Source organism: Piliocolobus tephrosceles, chromosome 7, assembly GCF_002776525.5.
Source record: "Piliocolobus tephrosceles isolate RC106 chromosome 7, ASM277652v3, whole genome shotgun sequence".
Lineage (NCBI taxonomy): Eukaryota > Metazoa > Chordata > Mammalia > Primates > Cercopithecidae > Piliocolobus > Piliocolobus tephrosceles.
In genome coordinates, this window is record NC_045440.1 from 68,052,003 (window position 1) to 68,068,464 (window position 16,462).

Here is a 16,462-nt window from a genome sequence, read left to right on the forward strand (position 1 = left end):
ATTACTGTGTAGGAAGTGAGATATTCCATATTTTTTTCCTTATGGAGAACCAATTACCCCAGTACTTGGTGTATTTTCTCTTCTATGGTTCTTTTCTCTTGCATTCACTTATATATTTATCCCCATGACAACACGGTCTTAATTAGTACAGATTAATAATCTTTCTCTCTACTTGGGTTATTCTTGGTCCTTGACTCTTTCATATAAATTTAAACATCAATTTTTCATTCCATGAAAAGTCCTTTCATGATTTTGTTAGGAATTGCAAATTTATAAATAATTCATGAAGCACTGACATTTCTCTAATATCAAGTCTTCTTTTCCATGAGTATGGTAAGTCTCTCCATGTCGGTAGTGCTAATTTAATGATTTTCAGTAGTTAAAAATTTTTATTTTATATTTAAGGCCATGCATAAGTTTTTTGTTTTGTTTTGTTTTTTTCATTTGTTTGCTTGTTTTTGAGACAGGGTCTCGCTCTGTACAGTGGCCTGATCTCGATTCACTGCAGTTTCCGTCTCCCAGTCTCAAATGATCCTCCCATCTCAGCCTTCTGAGAAGCTGGGACTACAAGCCTGCGCCACCATGCTCAGCTAATTTTTGTATTTTTAGTAGAGATGGGGTATTGCCAAGTTGCCAGGGGAATCTCAAACTCTTGGGCTTAAGCAATCCACCTGCCGCAGCCTCCCAAATTGTTGGGATTGCAGGCATGAGCCACCATGCCCACCTCGACCTTTTATTTTTGAGTTATTGGGATCATGTATTTTTGTTGATATTGCAAATGCTATTCTTTTAGAAATTATATTTTCTGTTTGTAGCTACTGTATAGAAATGCAGTATTTTTAAAATATTGATTTTACATCCAGCAACACTGGTAAGGACACATTAATTTTATTTTATTTTATTTTATTTTTTATTTTTTAAATTTAATTTTATTTTTTATTATACTTTACGTTCTAGGGTACATGTGCATAGCGTGCAGGTTTGTTACATATGTATACTTGAGCCATGTTGGTGTACTGCACCCATCAATTCGTCAGCACCCATCAATTCGTCATTTATATCAGGTATAACTCCCAATGCAATTCCTCCCCCCTCCCCCCTCCCCATGATAGGCCCTGGTGTGTGATGTTCCCCTTCCCGAGTCCAAGTGACCTCATTGTTCAGTTCCCACCTATGAGTGAGAACATGCGGTGTTTGGTTTTCTGTTCTTGTGATAGTTTGCTAAGAATGATGGTTTCCAGCTGCATCCATGTCCCTACAAAGGACACAAACTCATCCTTTTTTATGGCTGCATAGTATTCCATGGTGTATATGTGCCACATTTTCTTAATCCAGTCTGTCACTGATGGACATTTGGGTTGATTCCAAGTCTTTGCTACTGTGAATAGTGCCACAATAAACACACATGTGCAGGTGTCTTTATAGCAGCATGATTTATAATCCTTTGGGTATATACCCAGTAGTGGGATGGCTGGGTCATATGGTATTTCTAGATCCTTGAGGAATTGCCATACTGTTTTCCATAATGGTTGAACTAGTTTACAATCCCACCAACAGTGTAAAAGTGTTCCTATTTCTCCACATCCTCTCCAGCACCTGTTGTTTCCTGACGTTTTAATGATTGCCATTCTAACTGGTGTGAGATGGTATCTCATTGTGGTTTTGATTTGCATTTCTCTGATGGCCAGTGATGATGAGCATTTTTTCATGTGTCTGTTGGCTGTATGGATGTCTTCTTTTGAGAAATGTCTGTTCATATCCTTTCCCCACTTTTGGATGGGGTTGTTTGTTTTTTTCTTGTAAATTTGTTTGAGTTCTTTGTAGATTCTGGATATTAGCCCTTTGTCAGATGAGTAGACTGCAAAAATTTTCTCCCATTCTGTAGGTTGCCTGTTCACTCTGATGGTAGTTTCTTTTGCTGTGCAGAAACTCTTTAGTTTAATCATATCCCATTTGTCAATTTTGGCTTTTGCTGCCATTGCTTTTGGTGTTTTAGACATGAAGTCCTTGCCCATGCCTATGTCCTGAATGGTACTACCTAGATTTTTCTTCTAGGGTTTTTATGGTATTAGGTCTAACATTTAAGTCTCTAATCCATCTTGAATTAATTTTCGTATAAGGAGTAAGGAAAGGATCCAGTTTCAGCTTTCTACTTATGGCTAGCCAATTTTCCCAGCACCATTTATTAAATAGGGAATCCTTTCCCCATTTCTTGTTTCTCTCAGGTTTGTCAAAGATCAGATGGCTGTAGATGTGTGGTATTATTTCTGAGGACTCTGTTCGATTCCATTGGTCTATAGCTCTGTTTTGGTACCAGTACCATGCTGTTTTGGTTACTGTAGCCTTGTAGTATAGTTTGAAGTCAGGTAGTGTGATGCCTCCAGCTTTGTTCTTTTGACTTAGGATTGTCTTGGCAATGCGGGCTCTTTTTTGGTTCCATATGAACTTTAAAGCAGTTTTTTCCAATTCTGTGAAGAAACTCATTGGTAGCTTGATGGGGATGGCATTGAATCTATAAATAACCTTGGGCAGTATGGCCATTTTCACAATATTGATTCTTCCTATCCATGAGCATGGTATGTTCTTCCATTTGTTTGTGTCCTCTTTGATTTCACTGAGCAGTGGTTTGTAGTTCTCCTTGAAGAGGTCCTTTACATCCCTTGTAAGTTGGATTCCTAGGTATTTTATTCTCTTTGAAGCAATTGTGAATGGAAGTTCATTCATGATTTGGCTCTCTGCTTGTCTGTTACTGGTGTATAAGAATGCTTGTGATTTTTGCACATTAATTTTGTATCCTGAGACTTTGCTGAAGTTGCTTATCAGCTTAAGAAGATTTTGGGCTGAGACGATGGGGTTTTCTAAATACACAATCATGTCATCTGCAAACAGGGACAATTTGACTTCCTCTTTTCCTAACTGAATACCCTTGATTTCTTTCTCTTGCCTGATTGCCCTAGCCAGAACTTCCAACACTATGTTGAATAGGAGTGGTGAGAGAGGGCATCCCTGTCTTGTGCCAGTTTTCAAAGGGAACTTTTCCAGTTTTTGCCCATTCAGTATGATATTAGCTGTGGGTTTGTCATAAATAGCTCTTATTATTTTGAGGTACGTTCCATCAATACCGAATTTGTTGAGCGTTTTTAGCATGAAGGGCTGTTGAATTTTGTCAAAAGCCTTTTCTGCATCTATTGAGATAATCATGTGGTTCTTGTCTTTGGTTCTGTTGATATGCTGGATTACGTTGATTGATTTGCGAATGTTGAACCAGCCTTGCATCCCAGGGATGAAGCCCACTTGATCATGGTGGATAAGCTTTTTGATGTGCTGCTGAATCCGGTTTGCCAGTATTTTATTGAGGATTTTTGCATCGATGTTCATCAGGGAGATTGGTCTAAAATTCTCTTTTTTTGTTGTGTCTCTGCCAGGCTTTGGTATCAGGATGATGCTGGCCTCATAAAATGAGTTAGGGAGGATTCCCTCTTTTTCTATTGATTGGAATAGTTTCAGAAGGAATGGTACCAGCTCCTCCTTGTACCTCTGGTAGAATTCAGCTGTGAATCCATCTGGTCCTGGGCTTTTTTTGGTGGGTAGGCTATTAATTGTTGCCTCAATTTCAGAGGCTGCTATTGGTCTATTCAGGGATTCAACTTCTTCCTGGTTTAGTCTTGGAAGAGTGTACGCGTCCAGGAAATTATCCATTTCTTCTAGATTTTCTAGTTGATTTGCGTAGAGGTGTTTATAGTATTCTCTGATGGTAGTTTGTATTTCTGTGGGGTCGGTGGTGATATCCCCTTTATCATTTTTTATTGCGTCTATTTGATTCCTCTCTCTTTTCTTCTTTATTAATCTTGCTAGCGGTCTGTCAATTTTGTTGATCTTTTCAAAAAACCAACTCCTGGATTCATTGATTTTTTGGAGGGTTTTTTGTGTCTCTATCTCCTTCAGTTCTGCTCTGATCTTAGTTATTTCTTGCTTTCTGCTAGCTTTTGAATGTGTTTGCTCTTGCCTCTCTAGTTCTTTTAATTGTGATGTTAGAGTGTCAATTTTAGATCTTTCCTGCTTTCTCTTGTGGGCACTTAGTGCTATAAATTTCCCTCTACATACTGCTTTAAATGTGTCCCAGAGATTCTGGTATGTTGTATCTTTGTTCTCATTGGATTCAAAGAACATCTTTATTTCTGCTTTCATTTCGTTATGTACCCAGTAGTCATTCAGGAGCAGGTTGTTCAGTTTCCATGTAGTTGAGCGGTTTTGATTGAATTTCTTAGTCCTGAGTTCTAGTTTGATTGCACTGTGGTCAGAGAGACAGTTTGTTATAATTTCTGTTCTTTTACATTTGCTGAGGAGTGCTTTACTTCCAATTATGTGGTCAATTTTGGAATAAGTGTGATGTGGTGCTGAGAAGAATGTATATTCTGTTGACTTGGGGTGGAGAGTTCTATAGATGTCTATTAGGTCCGCTTGGTGCAGAGATGAGTTCAATTCCTGGATATCCTTGTTAACTTTCTGTCTCGTTGATCTGTCTAATGTTGACAGTGGAGTGTTGAAGTCTCCCATTATTATTGTATGGGAGTCTAAGTCTCTTTGTAAGTCTCTAAGGACTTGCTTTATGAATCTGGGTGCTCCTGTATTAGGTGCATATATATTTAGGATAGTTAGCTCTTCCTGTTGGATTGATCCCTTTACCATTATGTAATGGCCTTCTTTGTCTCTTTTGATCTTTGATGGTTTAAAGTCTGTTTTATCAGAGACTAGGATTGCAACCCCTGCTTTTTTTTGTTCTCCATTTGCTTGGTAGATCTTCCTCCATCCCTTTATTTTGAGCCTATGTATGTCTCTGCATGTGAGATGGGTCTCCTGAATACAGCAGACTGATGGGTCTTGACTCTTTATCCAGTTTGCCAGTCTGTGTCTTTTAATTGGAGCATTTAGTCCATTTACATTTAAGGTTAATATTGTTATGTGTGAACTTGATCCTGCCATTATGATATTAACTGGTTATTTTGCTCATTAGTTAATGCAGTTTCTTCCTAGCCTCGATGGTCTTTACATTTTGGCATGTTTTTGCAATGGCTGGTCCGGTTGTTCCTTTCCATGTTTAGGGCTTCCTTCAGGGTCTCTTGTAAGGCAGGCCTGGTGGTGACAAAATCTCTAAGCATTTGCTTATCTGTAAAGAATTTTATTTCTCCTTCACTTATGAAACTTAGTTTGGCTGGATATGAAATTCTGGGTTTAAAATTCTTTTCTTTAAGAACGTTGAATATTGGCCCCCACTCTCTTCTGGCTTGTAGAGTTTCTGCCGAGAGATCTGCTGTCAGTCTGATGGGCTTCCCTTTATGGGTAACCCGACCTTTCTCTCTGGCTGCCCTTAAGATTTTTTCCTTCATTTCAACTTTGGTGAATCTGGCAATTCTGTGTCTTGGAGTTGCTCTTCCGGAGGAGTATCTTTGTGGCGTTCTCTGTATTTCCTGAATTTGAATGTTGGCCTGCCCTACTAGGTTGGGGAAGTTCTCCTGGATGATATCCTGAAGAGTGTTTTCCAACTTGGTTCCATTTTCTCCCTCACTTTCAGGCACCCCAATCAGACGTAGATTTGGTCTTTTTACATAATCCCATACTTCTTGCAGGCTTTGTTCATTTCTTTTTCTTCTTTTTTCTTTTGGTTTCTCTTCTCGCTTCATTTCATTCATTTGATCCTCAATCGCTGATAACTCTTTCTTCCACTTGATCGAGTCGGTTACTGAAGCTTGTGCATTTGTCACGTACTTCTCGTGTCATGGTTTTCGTCTCTGTCATTTCGTTTATGACCTTCTCTGCATTAATTATTCTAGCTATCAATTCTTCCACTCTTTTTTCAAGATTTTTAGTTTCTTTAAGCTGGGTACGTAATTCCTCCTTTAGCTCTGAGAAGTTTGATGGACTGAAGCCTTCTTCTCTCATCTCGTCAAAGTCATTCTCTGACCAGCTTTGATCCGTTGCTGGCGATGAGCTGCGCTCCTTTGCAGGGGGAGATGCACTCTTATTTTTTGAATTTCCAGCTTTTCTGCCCTGCTTTTTCCCCATCTTTGTGGTTTTATCTGCCTCTGGTCCTTGATGATAGTGATATACTGATGGGGTTTTGGTATAGGTGTCCTTCCTGTTTGATAGTTTTCCTTGTAACAGTCAGGACCCTCAGCTGTAGGTCTGTTGGAGATTGCTTGAGGTCCACTCCAGACCCTGTTTGCCTGAGTATCAGCAGCAGAGGTTGCAGAAGATAGAATATTGCTGAACAGCGAGTGTACCTGTCTGATTCTTACTTTGGAAGCTTCCTCTCAGGGGTGTACTCCACCCTGGGAGGTGTGGGGTGTCAGATTGCCCCTCGTGGGGGATGTCTCCCAGTTAGGCTACTCAGGGGTCAGGGACCCACTTGAGCAGGCAGTCTATCCCTTCTCAGATCTCAACCTCCGTGTTGGGAGATCCACTGCTCTCTTCAAAGCTGTCAGACAAAGTCGTTTGCGTCTGCAGAGGTTTCTGCTGCTTTTTTTGTTGTTGTTGTTGTGTAGCTGTGCCCTGTCCCCAGAGGTGGAGTCTACAGAGACAGGCAGGTTTCCTTGAGCTGCTGTGAGCTCCACCCAGTTCGAGCTTCCCAGCGGCTTTGTTTACCTACTTAAGCCTCAGCAATGGCGGGCGCCCCTCCCCCAGCCTCGCTGCTGCCTTGCGGTTAGATCACAGACTGTTGTGCTAGCAATGAGGGAGGCTCCGTGGGCGTGGGACCCTCCCAGCCAGGTGTGGGATATAATCTCCTGGTGTGCCCGTTTGCTTAAAGCGCAGTATTGGGGTGGGAGTTACCCGATTTTCCAGGTGTTGTGTGTCTGAGTTCCCCTGGCTAGGAAAAGAGATTCCCTTCCCCCTTGCGCTTCCCAGGTGAGGCGATGCCTCGCCCTGCTTCAGCTCTCGCTAGTTGGGCTGTAGCAGCTGACCAGCACCGATTGTCCAGCACTCCCGAGTGAGATGACCCCAGTACCTCAGTTGAAAATGCAGAAATCACCGGTCTTCTGTGTCGCTCGCACTGGGAGTTGGAGACTGGAGCTGTTCCTATTCGGCCATCTTCCATTAATTTTATTTTATAGAGTCTTTGTGTTTTCCATGTAGACAATCAGATTATATATGAGTAACAGTCTACTACTTCCCAAACCTTTTATCTTTTTTTTTTTTAAATTTTTTATTGTGTTATTGTACTGGCTAGGACCTCTAGGAACAATGTTGAGTAGAAGCGATGAGGGTACATGCACTTGTCTTATTGCTGATCTCAAAAGAAATATTTGCAACATTTCACCACTAAGTATGATATTTGCTGTAAGTTTTTTATTTTTATTTTTTAGTATGGTATTTGCTGTAAGTTTTTTTTTAAGATAGCATGGGCACCGTGGCTTATGTGCGTAATCCCAGCACTTTGGGAGGCTGAGGTGGGCAGATCACGAGGTCAAGAGATCAAGACCATCCTGGCCAAAATGGTGACACCCCATCTCTACTAAAAATACAAAAAAATTAGCTGGACATGGTGGTGCGTGCTGTAGTCCCAGCTACTCAGGAGGCTGAGGCAGGGGAATCACTTGAACCCAGGAGGAGGAGGTTGCAGTGAGCTGAGATCGCGCCACTGCACTCCATCCTGGCGACAGACCAAGACTCCGTCTCAAAAAAAAAAAAAAAAAGATAGCCATATTCAGATTAAGAAAGTGCTTTTATATTCTTAGTTTGTAAAGTATTTTTTAAAATCATGAATGAAGGTTGATGGTTATGAAATGTTTTTCTTTTGCCTTAGGAGATGTGGTGAAATACATTAATAGACTTCTAATGGTTCTTTTTGTATGTGTATGCATGAAAGGGTCTCGCTCTGTCACTCAGGCTGGAGTACAGTGGCACAGTCTCGGCTCATGGCAACCTCTGCCTCCTGGGCTCAAGCAATCCTCCCACCTCAGCCTCCTGAGTAGCTCATGTCCTACAGGCTCATGCCACCATGCCAGCTTATTTTATTTTATTTTATTTATTTTTTTTAGACGAAGTCTTGCTCTGTCACCCAGGCTGGACTGCAGCGGCGCATCTCGGCTCACTGCAAGCTCCCCCTCCTGGGTTCACGCCATTCTCCTGCCTCAGCCTCCTGAGTAGCTGGGACTACAGGCGCCTGCCACCACGCCCAGCTAATTTTTCGGTATTTTTTTAGTAGAGACGATGTTTCACCGTGTTAGCCAGGATGGTCTCAATCTCCTGACCTTGTGATCTGCCCGCCTCAGTCTCCCAAAGTGCTGGGATTACAGGCGTGAGCCACACCCGGCCTAATTTTTGTATTTTTTGTAGAGACAGGGTTGTACCATGTTACCCAGGCTGGTAGACTTCTAATGTTAATTTTTTTTGCATTCCAGGGATAAACCAAACTTAGTCAGAATAATATATATACGCAAATTAAGTTTGCTAATGTTTTATTTAGGATTTTAATTTTTTTTTTTTTTGTACAATGTACAGAGTTCATTCTTGCCAAGGCTTGAGTGCAGTGGTGTGATTATAGCTCACTGCAATGTCAAACTCCTGGGCTCATGTGTTTCTCCCACCTCAGCCTCGTGAGCAGCTGGGACTACAGGTGTATACCACCATGTTCAGCTAATTTTTTATTTTTTATTTTTTTATTTTTGTAGCGACAGGGTCTTACTATGTTGCCCAGGCTGGTCTCAAACTCATGGCCTCAAGCAATCCTCCCACCTCAGCCTCCCAAAGTGCCAAATTATAGGCATGAGCCACCATGCCTTGCCAGGAATTTTTTCATCTAAGCTTAATAAGAAGATATTTCTTTTCTTTTTTTACAGACAGGGTCTCATTATGTTGCCCAGGCTGGTCTCAAACTCCTGGGTTCAAGCGATCCTCCTGCTTTGGCTTTTCAAAGTGCTGGGATTACAAGTGTAAGCCATCATGCCCAGCCTATCACATGAGTTTTTACTTCAGGCTCTGTTTTCTAACTTTGGCTAAAACAGAGAAAATTTGGATCACCTGAAACTTCATAAATGGCCATGCTATTGTAAGGAAGGAAAAATTTTACCTCTTCCATTTTAGGGTTTTTTTTTTTGGTTTTGTTTTGTGGCTGAGCCTAGTAATTAAATTGACATACAGCAGATCAAGAGGAGAAAAGCAAGCAAATTTAGTTAATACAAGTTTAATGTGGCATGGGAACCTTCATAATAAATGAAGACTCAAATACGCAGAGTTGTATACTTGCATACTAAGTTAGAAAAAGGATAGTAGGCCAGGTGCAGTGGCTCATGCCTGTAATCCCAGCACTTTGGGAGGCCGAGGTGGGCAGATCACTTGAGGTCAGGAGTTCGAGACCAACCTGGACAACATGGTGACACCCCATCTCTACTAAAAATACAAAAATTAGCTGGTTGTGGTGGCACATGCCTATAATCCCAGCTACTCAGGAGGCTGAGGCAGAAGAATCCCTTGTACCCGGGAGGCAGAGGTTGTGGTGAGCCAAGATTATGCCATTGCACTCCAGCCTGGGCAACAAGAGAGAAACTCCATCTCAAAAAAAATAAAAAAGAAAATGTGACAAGGTAAAGGAGCTTGGGTTAGGGCTAGGGTAGTTGATTGGTGAAGGGTTCTTGTAAAAACGTTTGTTTGTACAGCTTTTCCTTGGCTTCAGCTTCCAGTCCTTGATAGTAAGAATGATACTTTCTAGTATAGGGAAGAAATTGTTCATATAAAAATTTCTCCTCCTCCTTTTAAGAAACAGAACAGGCAGGGTGTGGTGGCTCACACCTGTAGTCCCAGCACTTTGGGAGGCTGAGGCAGGAGGACTGCTTGAGCCCAGGAGTTTGAGACCAGCCTGAGCAACATGGCAAAACCCCTGTCTCTACAAAAAATAAATGAGCCAGGCATGGTGGTACATGCCTGTGGTCCCAGCTGTTTGGGAGGTTGAGGGAGGAGGATTGCTTGAGCCTGGGAAGTCAAGGCTGTGGTGAGCTGTGATTGCGCCACTGCACTTCAGCCTGCGAAACAGAGCATGACCCTGTCTCAAAACAAAAAAGCAAAAACACAGAATAAAAGTCAGAGCAATCATCTTTTACCTGTCATTTTTCAAGTGCTTTTCTTTATTTTTTCCTGAGGTAGAATCTTGGTCTGTTGCTCAGGCTGGAGTGCAGTGGTGCGATTTTGGCACACTGCAACCTCTGCCTCCTGGGTTCAAGTGATTCTCCTGCCTCTGTCTCTCAAGCAGCTGGGATTACAGGCATGCACCACCACGCCTGGCTAATTTTTGTATTTTTAGTAGAGACGGGGTTTCACCATGTTGGCCAGGCTGGTCTGGAACTCCTGATCTCAAGTGATCCGCTCGCCTCAGTCTCCCAAAGTGCTACGATTACAGGTGTGAGCCACCATGCCCAGTCATTTTTCAAGTGCTTTTAACTAAATATAGTCAATATGCCAGAGCAGCATATTTTGAAATGACATATTCTTAATACTTTCACTTTAGAAATGGATTCTGTCTGTATATTTCAGTGTATAAATTGGTGTTCACATAGATAAAAATTAATGACCTTAGATAATTTTGGAAAAGGACAGAGGCAAACTTTGTATGTAAGTGAAGTATTTATTAAACCAAGGGAAGGTCAATGGACCTCATCAGCAAGCTATAGGAAAATGTTCTAGCTTGAATATGGAAAAGGAGAGAACTGAATCAACCCACAACACAAAATAATAGACTGTTAACTCAAAAGAATTTGCACTGTAGCAGTCCATAAGAGATAATTTAGTTTCATTAAAACACCACCATTCATCTTGTTAAAAACAATATTAAACTGTACTGGTAGTTTTATTGTTTTAGAAAATTAAAAGATTCAGGAGTTTAAACTGAACTTAGAATGGATTTGGATACATTTTAGAACATAATAAAAATAATGTCAGCACTTGTGAAGTGTCTTTGGTTTTCTTTTAAAAGAGATTGTGTTCTAAAGTTTGAGAAACTGCTTTTGCCTACTTTCCACCCTCTAGGTATCTCTTGCTACTTTTGGACTCCTCTTGCTAGATCTCTCTCTCCCAGGCCACTGGTGGGAACAGCTTAGAGCTTCTTTACAGGCTCTAGGAATCCATTTTATTGTTAGCTTTTTGTTATTGTTGTTGTTGTTTGTTTTTTTGTTTGTTCCTTTTGTTATTGTTGTTGTTTTCCACCTTTTCGGTTCGGGGGTACATGTGCAGGTTTCTTACATGGGTGGAATCCATTTTAACGGACCCCTTGTCTTTCATCTGCTGGAATTCCCACAGGCTAGAGGCAGTGGACAACGTTTTCTGAATTTTGTTAGTATCTATACTTCCACTTAGGCCACAGGTTCAGTGGCTTCCAGATGCTCTAAATCACTGGCTCCAGCCCTTAGGCTTTTCAAAACCCTTTCAAACTCAGCTCCACGCCCACTGGGCTGCTTCCTCAGCCCCGCGACCACCCCTCCACCTGTGACTCCCTCCTCTAGAGCTGTTTCCCAATCTTGCCAGCTAACCATTTGTTAAAAACGGACTTCCAGACTATTTTTTCTGGAAATTCTATATGTCTAAAGATAGGGCCCAAGTATCTGCATTTTAACAAATGTCCCAGAAAGTCTTACTGGCAGGCAAGTTTGAGAAACATGGTTCTAGGATTCCTCGGTCCCCACGCTTATTCCCCGTGGGCAGCTCACCGCTCGCGGGACAGTCGGGTCGGTAACTCCGGTTTGGTCGGTTTCGCCAGCGCCGGGTCTCTACGCAGACCAGCGGCGGTTGCTGGGCGACCAGACGCTCTGTCCAAGCGCCACTCACGAGAAATCTCGCGACGTCGCAGGCTGCTTCCCTCCCCGGCGCGTCCTACTCTCTGTGACACGGCGGTCGGACGCTAATGGACGCTGACGGTGGCCACTAGGCGGACTCCGACTAGAGTCCTGTTAGCTTGAAGAGGCCGTGAGGCATCGGTCACCGTATTGTTTTACTGGACCAATTAGTAGCCGGAACAACTTTTGGCAGACTACCATTTCCCCCTACCGGATTATCCTGCCATCAGCTTTGACCGTTTCAGTGCCCAACCACCACCTTTTCCCAATAACAGACCAGGAAAGGAATTAATCTGATTCAGAATACAGTCTGTACTCCATCCTTTCCTCGGTGAAACCTGAAATTCCTTAGGGTGACATTGAGGGCTATTCATCATGACCAACCTCACCGCTTGCCACCTGCCCTCTACACTCCAGTGTTTTTCAGTATACCCTGTTCTTAATAATAAAAATAATAATAATTCCTCTCTCTTCTCCGCCCTTCAAGGAAGACATAGCACACATTTTCTCACCTCCTTCAGTCTTATTTTTCCTTTTAAGATTTAAAGACTCAGTTTGGAATTAGTGCAGCCTTTCCGAAGTCTTCCTGGGTATCCCATTTTGTTAAGTGATGCCCGTTCTTCCCCCCAAACAGCTAAGATGTATTACTTTTTTCAGCATAGCACTTAATACAATATTATATGTTAGCTACTTAGCCACATCTCCAAAGAGATGGTAAATTCTTTGAGGGCATGGATTATGTGGTTTACTTCGCCATTTCCAGGACCTAGCAAAGTGCCTTGTACATTAATAGTTACTCCATAAATGTTTGTAAAAGGAATAATTTAATTGCAGAAGAAGAACAATAGTACAGGGAACTGACATTTATAGTGGAAAGCCCGGGGCTTATTAGGGATATGGTGAGCAGTCTGGATATAAGGGACAATGCAAGCTGGAACACATTGAGTACCAGCTGTCATTCTGGTGAAAAGATTGTCATTGCCTTTCTTTGAGCAAAGAAGTGTCAGAGTAGAAGACCGTTAGAATTGCAAGGCAACTTAGAGCCCATGAGGTAGTCCTAATTGCCATTTTGTGATAAGGAAATCCCCAGGGCTCAAAAGAAGAAAGAAACATGCTCAAGGTCACACCTGGGGTGGCAGAGAGGGAACTTCTTGGCCTCGTGATTTTAAGCCCAGTTCTCCTTTCATTTTATCCCCCTGACCATTACAATGAGAATATCCTAGGAAGGTAGGGGAATGGGGGCAAAGGAGCCCTAACCCCATTCAGGATATTTTTGCTTAAGTCCAGTTGTGAAAGCAATCTTGGCCTGGGTTGGAGTGAAGGCAAAGAAAGTGGAAAGGAATGAAAAAATTTAGGAGATATTTCGAAGCATGATTTAATAGAGACTGGGTAGGATAAAGGGAGGGGAGAAGTTGAAGATAATTCTCAGATGTTAGCTATGATAAAGGAACAATCCTGGGGAAAGAGGAGAGATGGTGAGTAATTTGAGGGGAAGTGGACGAGTTTGGTTTACATACATTAAGTGTGAGGTGAGAAAGGTTTTAATAGTCTCCAATATAAAGCTGATTATTTAAACCACGAGGCCATAAATGGTAGTGAGGGAGAAAACAAGGAAAGCGAAATAGTGGGTTAGTAGCTATGCCAACTAGTTTGGATAAAAGAGGGAAGAAAAGCTAGTAAAGATGGTATAGAAAGAATCATCAGAGGTGAGATTTGTCCTGAGAAGCACAATAATTTAGTGATTCAGAAACTCATAATTCAGATTCAGACACTGGGGGAGGGAGTTTAAGAAGGGGGTACCTAACAGAATAAAAAGTCACAGAAGGATAAGAAATAAAAGAATGGCTGGGCATGGTGGCCCACGCCTGTAATCCCGGCACTTTGGGAGGCTGAGGTGGACGGATCATGAGGTCAGGAGTTCAAGACCAGCCTGACCAACATGGTGAAACCCTCTACTAAAAATACAAAGGGTGGCTGGTCGTGGTGGCGTGCAGCTGTGATCCCAGCTACTCGGGAGGCTGAGGCAGGAGAGTTGCTTGAACCCGGGAGGCAGAGGTTGTGGTGAGCCAAGATTGTGCCATTGCACTCTAGCCTGGGCAACAGAGCGAGACTCTGTCTCAAAAAAAAAAAAAAAAGGAAATAAATAAAAGCATGATCAACGTAATATGGCTAAAACACTACTAGAGGGGTACGAATTAGATGTCCCCCCAATTATCTGTTTTGTAGTTCATTCCTTTGGGGATAACAGCTTTAACAATGATGCAGGACTGGTCCATTGCTCTGTGTAGCACTTCGTCAACCTGCTGCTAGCATTACTTTGCTAGGAGCCTTGTTTAGCAATGCCTCATTGAAAATCAGTTGCTCTGGAAATCTTCATTTTGGAACAATTGCATATATCATTATAAAATGGAGTATTATCTCATTTGTGGTAATATTATTTAACACATTTAATACATTTAAATTAAATAACATTTAAATAAAACATATTTAATAGTCTAAAAGGATATACATATAGACATATACCAAAATGTTTAATAGTGATTGTTTCTTGGTGATAGAATTATGATTTTTTTCTCCTATTTTTAGCAATAAGATTTTTTTAAATGATAAAATTACATTCTGAAAATTTATTTTGGATTCCACTGTTCATGGAATTGAAAATGTGACTGCTGGTAGTTACAATGGTTTGAATTACTAATTTTTCTTTTTCTTTTCTTTTCTTTTCTTTTTTTTTTTCGAGACAGAGTCTCACTCTGTTGCCCAGGCTGGAGTGCAGTGGCATGATCTCGGCTCACTGCAACTTCTACCTCCTGGGTTCAAGCAATTCTCCTGCCTCAGCCTCCCAAGTAGCTGGGAGAACAGGTGTGCGCCACCACGCCTGGCTAATTTTTTATATTTTTTGTAGAGACAGGGTTTCACCATATTGGCCAGGCTGGTCTTGAACTCCTGACCTCATGATCCACCTGCCTCAGCCTCCCAAAGTGCCGGGATTACAGGTGTGAGCCACCGTGCCCAGCCGAATTACTAATTATTTTTTTGATGCAACAAGTTAAGAGAAAGTATTTTCTCATTAAGATGTGAAATACAGGCCAGGTGCGGTGGCTCACGCCTGTAATCCCAGCACTTTGGGAGGCCAAGGCGGGCAGATCACGAGGTCAGCAGATCGAGACCATCCTGGTCAACGTGGTGAAACCCCGTCTCTGTTAAAAATACAAAATTGGCCGGGTGTGGTGGCACCCACCTGTAGTCCCAGCTGCTCAGGAGGCTGAGGCAGGAGAATCACTTGAACCTGGGAGACAGAGGTTGCAGTGAGCTGAGATTGTGCCACTGTACTGGATCCAGACTGACAACAGAACAAGACTCCGTCTCAAAAAAAAAAAAAAAAAAAAGATGTGAAATATAATTCCTGTCTGATGGCACAGAATGTTCAACAATCATCTGCATATTTTCCAATGTGGCAGAAATTTGGCAGACTACAAGAAATACTTGTCTTCAGTACCAAATTTGTAAGTTCAGCATAAAATACTCTAAGATTTACACTTTTACAGATGTTGGGAAATATATATTTGTAAAAAAAAAAAAACATATATTGTGAAGCCTTGAGAATCATTTTAAAAGGTACTTTTGGAAGAATGATGCTAAAAAGCACTTTGTAAAAGCCTCAATTAGAGTTTCCAAGAAACCTTAGAAGGAAATATACTTTATATTTCATATATTTTTCTTTGTAGCCCATATGTATTTCCTTACCTTCCAGAGTACATACAGCACACCATCTCTAATGATTAGTCATCTTTCACTGAGAAACCAGGAAGTTAAAGGGCCCAGACCTGCGTAACATCACATAACTCCATACAGAAAAGTTGGCATTTTTTGTTAATGCCTATTTTTGTCTTGATCTTGTAGATTGGTAAATATTAGTTATATGGTAGGCAGACTTCTAAGATGGCCTTAGCGATCTCACCTCCTGATATGCAGGCCCTTGTGTGATCCTCTCTTCTGGAATGTGGACTAGACCTACTGACCTGTACTAGCCAATAGAATAAGGCAAAGCAGATAGACTCTCTTTCTGTGATTAGGTTACAAAAGATTATAACTTCTGAATTGTTAGCAGATTTTATTACATTTTGGGCTTACAGTCTTTGATAAAACAAGTTGTCATTTAGGAGAGCACATATGGCAAGGATCTAAGGATAGTCTCTAGCCAACAGCTAGTGAGGAACTGAGACTGTCAATCCGATGAGAAACTAAATGCCAACAAATACCATCTGAGCTAGGAAGCTGAGCTTTCAGATGAGATCTCATCTGTAGCCAACACCTTGATAGCAGCATCGTGAGAGAGACTCTGAAGCAGAGGACCTAGATCCCTGACCTACAAAATCTGTGAAACAATATGTGTTATTTTAATCTACTGAGTTTTGTAATTTGTTATATAGCAATAAATACCTAACAGGAGCAATGGAAAATTCCCTTAAGGAGAGGTTAATTCAGAAAATTGGGACATCATTCCCATTTTTATAGGACATTTCAAAAGGAAACTCAGAGGAGAGAAAAGAAAATGGCTACAGGAAGCCTAGTTAAACAAGTATCTATTGATCTATCTATCTATCTATCTATCTATCTATCTATCTATCTATCTATCTATC

General features: G+C 41.5%; 1 protein-coding gene across 2 annotated transcripts in view; it reads right to left on the minus strand.

The window, feature by feature from the left end:
* The window catches only part of PPP1R42 (protein phosphatase 1 regulatory subunit 42), a 76,678-nt gene extending 64,921 nt beyond the window's left edge, over nucleotides 1-11,757 (minus strand). For both annotated transcript variants that reach the window (XM_023222314.3, XM_026455050.1), the window contains exon 1: nucleotides 11,694-11,757. The gene's annotated coding sequence lies outside the window, so the exon portion shown is untranslated. The remainder of the gene's footprint in view (nucleotides 1-11,693) is intronic.
* Nucleotides 11,758-16,462: the final 4,705 nt, after the last annotated feature.